This window comes from Orbicella faveolata, unplaced genomic scaffold, assembly GCF_042242905.1.
Source record: "Orbicella faveolata isolate gen_17 unplaced genomic scaffold, um_ofav_v1 contig_25, whole genome shotgun sequence".
Lineage (NCBI taxonomy): Eukaryota > Metazoa > Cnidaria > Anthozoa > Scleractinia > Merulinidae > Orbicella > Orbicella faveolata.
In genome coordinates, this window is record NW_028301553.1 from 31839432 (window position 1) to 31850000 (window position 10569).

The following is a 10569-nucleotide window of genomic DNA, read 5'->3' on the forward strand; positions in this document are numbered from 1 at the left end:
GTCACGTGGGTACCTTGAGATCGAAAAGTCGCTGGTGCCCAGTGTTTTTCGTTTTCCTTTCTCTCTTCACAACATGGCGGACTTTGTCGGGGTGACTCATCACGTCCTAGTCGCTTTTCTACTGAAATTTGCTCTTCAATATAACATTGCAGCACAGGGAAACAGTGAAGCTACCCCAGCTATCCAAGTGACAGTTACGAGTTCGCAGTCTGCGGAAAGTTTGTCGTCTGTTTCACCCACCAAGACAACAGCTATCAAAAATAATTCTTCAGGAGATATTGATTGGTCAGATTTACAATGCCCAGACGGTGTTCGATGCCGTGATCTTGGGGCTTCTTGTATTCAGTGTGAATTTAATTACTCATGTATTTACGGGAAATACGTTGAAGTACAATGTAAAGCAATTAGCTCAATTAAATGCACGGTAAGTAAGCGTTACTCTATTAAGCTTAAGCTTGTATTTTTAATGTTGTAACTTAATTAAGTTTGAGCTTAACTATGTACATGTATGTTCACGTACAAATTTAATATATAGATTTAGGCCAACCTAAAAGCGTAGCTCCTGGGCCGGGTTGTTCAAAGCCCGATTAAGCTAACCCATAAAAAGGTAGAATTTTGATTTGAGTTTTGTAACTTTGCGGTCATGTGAGGTTTCTGTATATTGTTTGGCCTTCTGTTTTGAGGTTTAATAATTACCATATACACAAAACAAAACAGCAAAAAACATTTGTATAGAAGAAAAAGTTATAACTCGATTAACTTTTAATCCTGGGTTAGCGTAAACCGGCTTCCGAGCAATCCTGCCCTGTTTCAATAACCAGCACTTGATCAACGGTCAGCTTCAAGAAAACTTGTGACCTCGAGGAGCTGTAAGCCTGAGCCCGCGATATGGTCACGTGATACTGGTCAGCAGATACCTTGTTTTGAACGGTGTCAATTGATCATAACATGGATGTCCAATATCAAGGAAGTACACGGTAAACCAAGGCTGCATGTCTCTGTCAACCTATTATTTGGAATATGGCCGCCATGTTGGGCAACTCCGCCGTTGTCGTCGTCGTTGTCGTCGTCATCGTGCGTACACACCCACGAGCAATACTGCTAGCCATGATAACCATGAGAAAATCAACTCGTGGGTACGAATCTTCCATGTTTATCGTTGATTGCCGCACAAATATAAATTTAATTTTGGCGGGCTTCGGACTGAACTACTCCGACTAAAAATAGAGATCAAATTTTCTTGATTGACATTATCCTTCAAATCATGGCGTGTAAATTGACAAATCTGTCAGATTTCACGCCTGACAAAAATTTGTCCTGCTCCGAGGCAGGACGACGGCGTCTTTGAAGTTTCGTAAGCCTTGACAAAATTTGGTCGATCTAAAAATCACCGGATGCACTTGTCTCAGGGAATTGATGACAGATTTTTTCGCAAAATAAACAAAAATTTGCCCAGTGCATCTGGGCCGTATATGAGTATGGGGCTCCGCTATAAAGCAAAAACAGTCAAATTTTATTCTGACTAAATATTCTTGACAATTCTCCCAGAAGTTTTGTAAGTTGGGAAAATAACAAAAAGAGCCCGAGACATCTGATTTCCATGGTCAATAATTTGTATCAAATAGTACCATTACTGTATTGGATTGTGAGTAAGCTTTTATCAGTTTTCCAGTTTATTATATGGCTAAGTCTTTGAGTAATGTAATAAATTCTTTGTTGACCAAGATATTGGCCTCGTTCTTATCTTTGTACGTGTTTATGGACCTTGACTCCATCTTGGCCATTAGCACTTCAGGAAAGAACTTGGCCAGTATCCAGCCATCTTGATTTCAATTTATCTTATGGTAGGAGAAAAAAAAAAACGAGGTTAAAAATCAAACTTCATCAACAACAAACTAAAACAAATTTACACCCAACAACAATAATAAAATTACTGTTGTTTCTGTACAGGGTTCTCAGAGTTTTAAGAGGACACTAAACTGTAGATACTGTTATCAAATGAATCCTGATGACTACATTTGCAAGAAGCAGTCATGATGTAAGGTAAATATCTGGTCATTATTTCAATTAACAGACTTTACAGTGACAGAGGTGGTTTACATTGAATTTACAATTAGTATGGGGACCATTCTTAGTTTGTATTAAGCAAACAGGAGGTCCATATGGGAGACCGAATGCAGTGAGGTCTGTGCACACAACCAAGGTCAAGATTCTCCCATACAGACATACTAAGGTCGGTTAATAAGATGTTGATTATGTGGCAAACAAGAGAAATTTAGTTTGTTTAATGTAACTGGTTTGTACTAAATGATATTTTGCTTGTGAACAGCAATGAGCTGAACTTAAATCTGCCAAAGTTTGCTTGCCCTCTTTACGTTCTTTTCTCATCAGGCTTTTTGGCACTTCCATAACTGATATTTTTAGAAGAAAAAAAAAAGTCAATCTTTTTGTATTTTAGTTTGCAACTTTTTTACGGCAAAATGTAATTGGTCTAGGTGCCTGTCTAGATGGGAGAATCTACACCACCATCACTATTGATTTCAGCCAATCAAATTCATGAATTTGGTAGGTCCCAGTCCTTGTGAGACACAGCCATATAATAAAGGCTGAATTAATCAGCCCTAGGTCTCAAGTGACAGAATCTATCAGGCACAGCAAGTCACTCTACAGAATAACAGACTAGTGGTGTTTAGAGTTACAGTTAGGGCTGCTTTAAATGTAGCTTTGAAAAAGTCAAGACATCAAAAGTTATATGGGATCCATTGAATTCAAGATGGGAATTCATGCCACTTTTTTTGTTTGTTTTGTTTGGAATAGGTAGTGTCCAGTCCCCAGGAGAGATATCAAGCAAACTGCACTGTAAAAGACAATGTACTCTGTCTTGGTAAGTTTACATAAAAAAAGATGTCTTTTATTGACTCTCAGGCTAAAGGAACTATTATAATTGTTTATCAACACCAGTCATGACTTGTTCTCACATATTTTCATCAGGCACATATTTGTTTCATAATTTGTTCAAGTATTGAGTCTTTCAATTGCCTATTTCCATTGTGATTGGCTTATTTAGTAAGTTATGACTTTGGATTTGGTTCATGATGCTCAATTGAAAACCACTCTAGAACTTCTCTAAATAACAATGAGTTACATTGTATTATTTTCTATATATATTTGATGATGTGCTACTGACTATGACATTCCATTTTTATTATAAAACAATGCTTGATATGTGGTAATTATATGTATCACAGTTATGAATTGGCTAAAGTAACACTTGCATGACCCTGTTCATACAGCTGGACCTTATTTCAGTTTGTTCTGCGGCATAATGTAATATGGATTGGATGCCAGTCCATTGCAGGGTTACCTCCCCCGCCCCCGGTATTTATTTGCTGGTACTCATTTAAACACCTGGGTGGAAAGAGGCGCTGTGATCTAGAAAGTGTCTCACCCAAGAACACAATGGAGTGACCCCAGCCAGGGCTTGGAAATCCAGAATGCTTGATTCAGAATTCAGCCTGTAATCATCCTCAAGATTCTTAATCTGACTACTTTATCCTAGTTCCTCATCACCGTTGAAGAGTTAAAATAGCAGCAGCGAGGTCTTAGTAATTGTGTTAATGTACCAGTATTTCCTATGCCACTGAAAATGCAGAACTACCTGTTCTTTATTGTATGCTTTGTTTCCAAGGTAACCGTACATTTCCAGAATTGTTGTCATGCAATTGGACTTCAGGTTACAGATGGTCTACTGCTGTATTACTAAGATAACCAAAGACATATTCTGTAACTATATCAGTGTTGATAAACGTAGCTGGCTGCTGCGGAAAATTCCCATCTCTTCCATCTCATCTGATTCTTTAGAAAGAGATTGCAAAATCAACCAGCTACTGTACTCCAACAGTAAAGCCACCTACCTTCAAAACTTTGTGACAGTCTTGCAGTATGGTATTTTATTACATGAATAAGTTAGTTCACAGGGCCAATAACTAAAATCAACCAATCAGATTGCTCCACTGCTGGTCTAATATTCTCTCAGTATTGGACTGGGTACTGTCTTGAATGGTCCCGCATGGTCACTCTTGAAAATTGGTTGTTTTAAGGCTAACATCTCTGAAAGATGAATTTTTATAAATATGTCTGAGGGTATTACACTGTACATAGTCAAGGAGCATCTTTTTTGGCACCACTCATAAGGGATACATAATCTAAGTGTAATTAAAATTGATTACAATTAATGAACTTGTGATGATAATTATCTAAATTTGTAGCCAGAGCCTTCTTGTTTTCTTGTGAAAAGAACCATTTTCTCTTTCTGTCTGCAGCTTGACTCTTGGTGGTTTTGGTGTGGACCGCTTCTATTTAGGACACTGGAGAGAGGGTCTTGGAAAGCTGTTCAGCTTTGGGGGCCTGGGAGTGTGGACCCTTGTGGACCTCATTCTTATTATCATTGGATATGTTGGACCAGAGGATGGCTCCCTTTACATATTCTAGGTTCTGCTACATTACAGAATGGGTCTTGGAAATTCCAGCTCCTTGGGGTCAGTTTTGACCACACCCTGAAAAAGTTGGACCATGCCATCTCAGGACCTGTTGGGCCTGAGCTCACTTGAAATATTCAAGACTATTACCACTGAATGCCAGAAGAACTTGGTCTTTGGCAACTTTCTTTCCTAGGGCCCGGTCCTTATCTGCACTACTACATGCTGCAGATTTTGAAGATGACCTTTAGTCCTGTGCGACTACCACTTTGCACTGCTGGAGTGGAAGAAACCATTTTCCCAAACAACGTGGAAAAAACTCAATAAAATGAATGGTCAGACACGTGGATTTTATCCACAGGAACAAAAAGTAGAACCTTAATGCATGGCTCAAGATTTGGCTGAAGTCAAGAGAAAGAATTAAAAGTTAGATTATTTTGTATTTGAATAACTATGTCCTTTGAATTTGGAGTAGTGGTAGTTACTTTGAGAAAATAAAACAGAAGTGGACTGTCTTTGTTTTGGATCACAGAACAAGACAAAATAATTAATCATGTGTTATGAAACATTCTAAATAGTTTTACATGTAAGAACTGTGACATATATGTTACTGCCCAGTCAGATGCTCTATAGTCTAGCCAAGTACTGCTATTGATAATGTATAGACGGATTGGAAATATAATTTATTAATGGAGACTCTCTATTGAATCAATATTCAGTTGTCAATTGACAGTTATGTTGGAGGGCAAAAGAATGTTGTACATTGGAAATAACTAACATCAATTTAGAATTCTTGAAATAGTTATTTAAAAGCATTGCATACTTACTGTAATTTAAACTTTCGACAACTTGATGGCTTCAGTTTAAACGAATACCAAGTTGAGGCATTCGGTCGGACGAGCCATAACAAAAAACTAATTTAGCTCGGGTATACTACAAACTAACATGAACTCATACTTAAAAATATCAGACAATAAAATTTGCTTCCTTGTCATATTTCTATGTTGTAACAAATTATGTGTTTACATATGAAGACTATGTGTGCATTGTTTCATTTCCCCTTTAAATACCTATTTTTTTTTTGTATTAATTAACAAACACAATATACATAGGAGAAACTAAACAAAATAAAAAGAGGAAAATAAATCTCCCTACCCTGTTATATACCTTAATCGTATCTATAACAAACTTCTCGATCGTGTTATGCTCTCCGCGCGCCTATTTGTTACGTAATCGGCGCGCGATCACGTAGGTGTCCAATTACAGGTATCCAATTTGAATTGGATACCCACATGATTCGCACGTCAGTTACGCGCGCTTTAATGGCTTCCTTCGCACCGTTTCCTACAGCTTCAAAATTTTTGAAAAGCGTTAAGACGTTTTCACTCAAAAGAAGTTCTCAAAAGACATTTTTAATTCCGAAATTTGTTATAGATACGATTTATTAGTGATTGGACCGAGTGGAGTGCAATTCAGGGAATAATCGTGCTCGTAATTTCAAATCGGCCTCGCGCTTCGCGTCCGTCCGATTTTGAAACTACTCGCGCGACTGCTCCCTGAATTGTACTCTACTCGGTCCAATTACTATCACTAACTTGTAAAATCCCTACCCTTTTATATATCTGAAGCCTGGAAAAGGTACCCCTTTCCGGCGGAGCCTCCCCGTATAGTACCCCCCTTCCCCAGGGAAGGTTACCGATTGTCGAAATGAATAACATAAGAACACTTCAATGTCACTCATGGTGATGTGTGGTCTATTCTGATGGATCTGCAGATGTAAAACAGTGACAGCGGTGTTTCGACTCCGTAAGAGCATTCCCCGGAACGGCCTCCTTATAACATATATGTCGTGCCCCAATTAATATGAATATACCTATTTTTCCACCGACATTGTTGCGTACATTCTTAGATTACTGAGAATTTTTGGTTCAATTATCAAGCCGAGAAAATTTGTTTACGACATCACCGTACGAACCCGTATCAATACCATCTTTTCTTGGCGGAAAATTGGGCAGGCAGCGTTTTTCTGGCGGGAAATAGCATGAAAACCGCATTTCTATTGTTATGTCAGCAAACGAAGGCGGCGTCAGGATATTACGTTTTCAAGACAGGGTTTAACTGAAGCACAATGTGAAAGAGAACGCAAGATGATTAGTGTCATATACTTTAGCCTGCAGAACAGGCGTAATTTTTTGCGTATTTTAGCCGAACATCATGTACAGAGGCGAAAGCGAAGCCAACGCGAAAAAAATAACGCGTAATTTTTTTCGCGCACACCCAACCCGATTTTCTTTTTTACTTTTCTCTTATCTTTACGTGAAACCTGCAGTAGAATTAAAGCAAGGGGAGTAGCCAGGATTTTTCAAGGGGGGGGGGGGTGAGGTGCAAAGTAAGGGTACTCACCAGATTGTCATCGTTTTCGCCACCCGTTGTATGTTGTTTCATGGGCACCCCAAGACCTTTCCCCGTCGGCTCCGCCCCTTTAAGAAGGTGAGTGATTTGTCGAGTGTTTCACATAATTATCGTGACGTCATCGTATTAGGAAAGATCCGTTTTCTAAAATATTTTCCGTTTACCCTAAAACGTACACTCCGCTATTTTTCAAATTCCTCCGGTTTGTAGAGCACTTTCGAAAAACTACGTTTTCGTGATGGCTTAGCGTGGAAGGTTAGCTTAACCGTACACGAGGTAATAAAGCCGTGTTTTCAAATTTCTCTTGCATGGTGTTGACGGGGCCTGAGACCAAAGCAAGACGACTCAACAAGGACATGATACCATAGAATGAAAACAGATACGTATACGACGTTTGACAGTTATGGATGAAATTCGTAATGCTATTAACATTATTTATAATAGATTGTACGCTCAATCACCCTGTCGACAATTACGTTGGCATTTTTCATCTTTAACAAGGTAAGGAAGGAATGCCTTTCTATAACTGCCCTATCATGGGCTATGCATTAACATCCTAAACCCTGATTACGTTGTAAAATACTTACAAAGCAGTACAGTAATCTCTTTTAAAGTTGGGAGTAAAATTAATGAAAAAAAAAAACTGTTAATAGAGATGCCGATAGGATACTCTTAACACTCTTAATTAAATAATCGACAATGGCAATGACAACGGTGACACTATTACCTTACATGACGGAAAACTATCAGCCGCATAGTTTGATGCTATTTGTAATAAGGTTGAAGAGAAGATACACGCTTACATTTATGCTCACAAGTAAAATAAAAACGGCAGATTTCAACCCTGAGCTCTGTCAAGGAAATGTAAATATTAATGTGAGATAACAGTTATGAGACGTGTTTGGACAAGACCTTTTCAAACAAAGCACTTATCTTGAACAAATCTAGATGACGTGTGGCCATTGGCATTTTAATATGACGGCTTTTTAGTAAATAAAGTCTACGTATCAATTTCTAACTTTTCTGTTATCTCTTCTGATCATGCACTAAACCAAAAAATCTCGCAGTTTTCACAGGGAAGCCTGTTATCCTATCAACCATAAATCCATTAATGGACTACATCAAGGACTGCTCTGTTCGACGTTCATGTTATTTGCTCCAAGAAAATTGTGTTCATTTTGAGTTTACCCTGAAAATAAAGGGAATATATTAGTTTCTAATACTGAACTGCAAGATTGCACTGTCCGATCTGATCCCTGGATTTGGCTGATAAGGCAAACAGACCACTTGATTCTTCAATAACAATAATACTGATTAAAAAAGCAAATATTCAGCTGTACAACAAAATTGTAGTCCCTTCTTACGAGACGTTCTTCGAGATATTGAATAACATTAGATAGCTCTCTCCTCAATTTCCAGACCTCAACAAGTGCTGCAACGTAAGACGGAGCCAGCGGCTGACGTACCTGTCATTTGAATTCCTTTTCATTCACATTGTTGACCCTTCCTTCTTACCTTCGTCTTATCGCGCCCTCTTCTAAGAAGAGGAGGCATACTGTTAGCATTGTGGGGTTTAGCATTAAGCAGCCGCGCAAATATTTCGAGATCGCGTAAATAATAGCGAAACGAACCATCAACTAACGGTGGTTCTGGAGGCGCCAAGCCCGTTGGTGGTGTGAGGGTACAAGCCCAAGCTAAAGCGGCTACTTTGAGACGTTTCTCGAGACTTTTCTCATCCGTTGCTGACTCCATGTCGTTTTTACAAGAAATTAGACGCGAATTTTACGAATGAATTATCAAATGCTAAATCTCACAAAGCCGTAGAAAGCTGAATAAATTAAAATACTACATCATGCCCCCGGGCTGGTTATGGAAAGTGCACATTGTTAATTAAAGCTCTGTTAGCCAATCACCTTCTTGCAAATGTGACAGCCATGTCATTTACACTGACAGCTAAACGTTCTCAAGTAGGCATACAAGCATTTTCAATCAGTTTTTAACAATTCTTCTTTCATCAGATCGATGTGAAAATTACACCAGTGATTGGAAATTTGATTGAATTTTGGTATCATGTATTTCATAAGGCAATCAATATTTCCATGGAAACAATAAACAAGAAAAATTAAAAGTCGGTAAAACTAAATTTTGTACTAACTAGATGAGATATAAAAAAGCTCATACCATTGTCTATAATGTAAAGTGGAATGTACAAGAATGCCAAAAATGTAAAGTTGAATATACAAGAAAAAATGCATGTTTAATTTCGAGCATTTCAAGTCAAACATTTTGCATACTAATGGTAAATTCAGATTTCAGATTTTTTATTGTTTTTCACTATTTACATATTGTTAACAATCAGTCTAAATATTACATACTAATTGTATTGCTTCAAATAATATCATAATGTGTCCTGATGTTATGTTTTGAAGCTATGAATATTTTGTTGGTGTCGTTTTGATTTATGACTCATTCATCTGTTTGGTATGGTCTAGGAAAACATTCCATCGAAAAACCTTAAACGACGCATGTAAAAGCTTTTTCACCCTTCGAATCAAACAAAAAGACATGTAAGACTTTTGTACCAAATTTCTCGTCTAAAAGTTGAATTTTAGCGCCCTGGATCGACTGTCTGATTGTCCTAAAAATATAGGCACAGGAAACTTCAAACTTCACATTAGACGAACCGTCTGAACTGAGCGAATTACGTTCATGATAAGTTCGGCATTTGACTCAACTGAGTTCGTCCGACTGAATTTAGATCGACCTACACAATCTATCCGTGTGCTTCAGATATTTGACCCAACGGTCTTTACCCGTTTGCGGGATTGACTCAAAATAATTTGGTTCGTCTCATGTGAATTTCGACGTTTGACCTGGGTCTTAGCGCCCATTTGTGTACACTTGAATATTTTACTTGCGTCTAGTTACTCTCGACGATCTTTGAGTTTTAAGAAAAACGTTTATGAAGTCCTGTAATCATCTACGTGATCTTTAATTACTGATCATGGAAGTTTTCAGTCAACTTACTCTTAAGTTATCTCCTTTTAGTTCCGTGAATCATAAGAACTCGTGGCTCTGTCTGACACTTCATAGCCAAAAAAACTGATAAACTTCTGATCTATTCTCTAGATATCGAGGTCAATTTTTTTATTGAGGGCTTCTGTTAAAAACTGGGCGCTTTCTCTTGTTCACAGTTTCGTAGAACAATGAAGATCTAATTCGTGATTTTACTGTGTGTTGAATGAATTATCTTAGATTTCTTACCTATAAATAGTTACATGTAATACTTACTTGTACGGTCAAAAATATCTGTTATTTAAATATTCTAAACAGAGTAGCCCTTGAAGTACTAGACTGCTATCACAGGGGCCCTGACACTTTGGTTGACTGATTTCAATTAATAATTACCCTTTGCTCCTGTAAAGGATTTTACGAAAAGACTGCTTGCAGTCTTCTTGAAGTCTTCTTCCATGGAAACAAATTGACTTATCGTCCCATTTTGACATGAAACTGACTTTTTTCTTTTTTGCAGTGCAGTATTTTGTATACATTTATTGCTACATGAAAGAATAGCGCAAAAATCCACGATGGTCTTTTTATTTTCTTGTTGTCTTGTCATGGTCCTGTCTGTTACTAAATTGCAGGGCGAAATACGCGGATTAGCTGGCAGAAACATTCT

At 37.9% G+C, this 10569-nt stretch overlaps 1 long non-coding RNA gene and 1 pseudogene across 2 annotated transcripts; one reads left to right on the top strand and one right to left on the bottom strand.

Moving 5' to 3' along the window:
• The first annotated feature begins 8 nt into the window (after positions 1-8).
• On the top strand, positions 9-5474 carry LOC149109919 (TM2 domain-containing protein 3-like; annotated as a pseudogene). The gene is made up of 5 exons (XR_016208500.1): positions 9-424; positions 1951-2043; positions 2818-2884; positions 3689-3762; positions 4321-5474. The product of XR_016208500.1 is annotated as a TM2 domain-containing protein 3-like (transcript).
• A 1809-nt stretch (positions 5475-7283) lies between these two features.
• On the bottom strand, positions 7284-8757 carry LOC149109920 (uncharacterized). The gene is made up of 3 exons (XR_016208501.1): positions 8522-8757; positions 8357-8427; positions 7284-8079 (listed from the first exon to the last, which is right to left on the bottom strand). It is a non-coding gene; the product is annotated as an uncharacterized LOC149109920 (long non-coding RNA).
• Positions 8758-10569: the final 1812 nt, after the last annotated feature.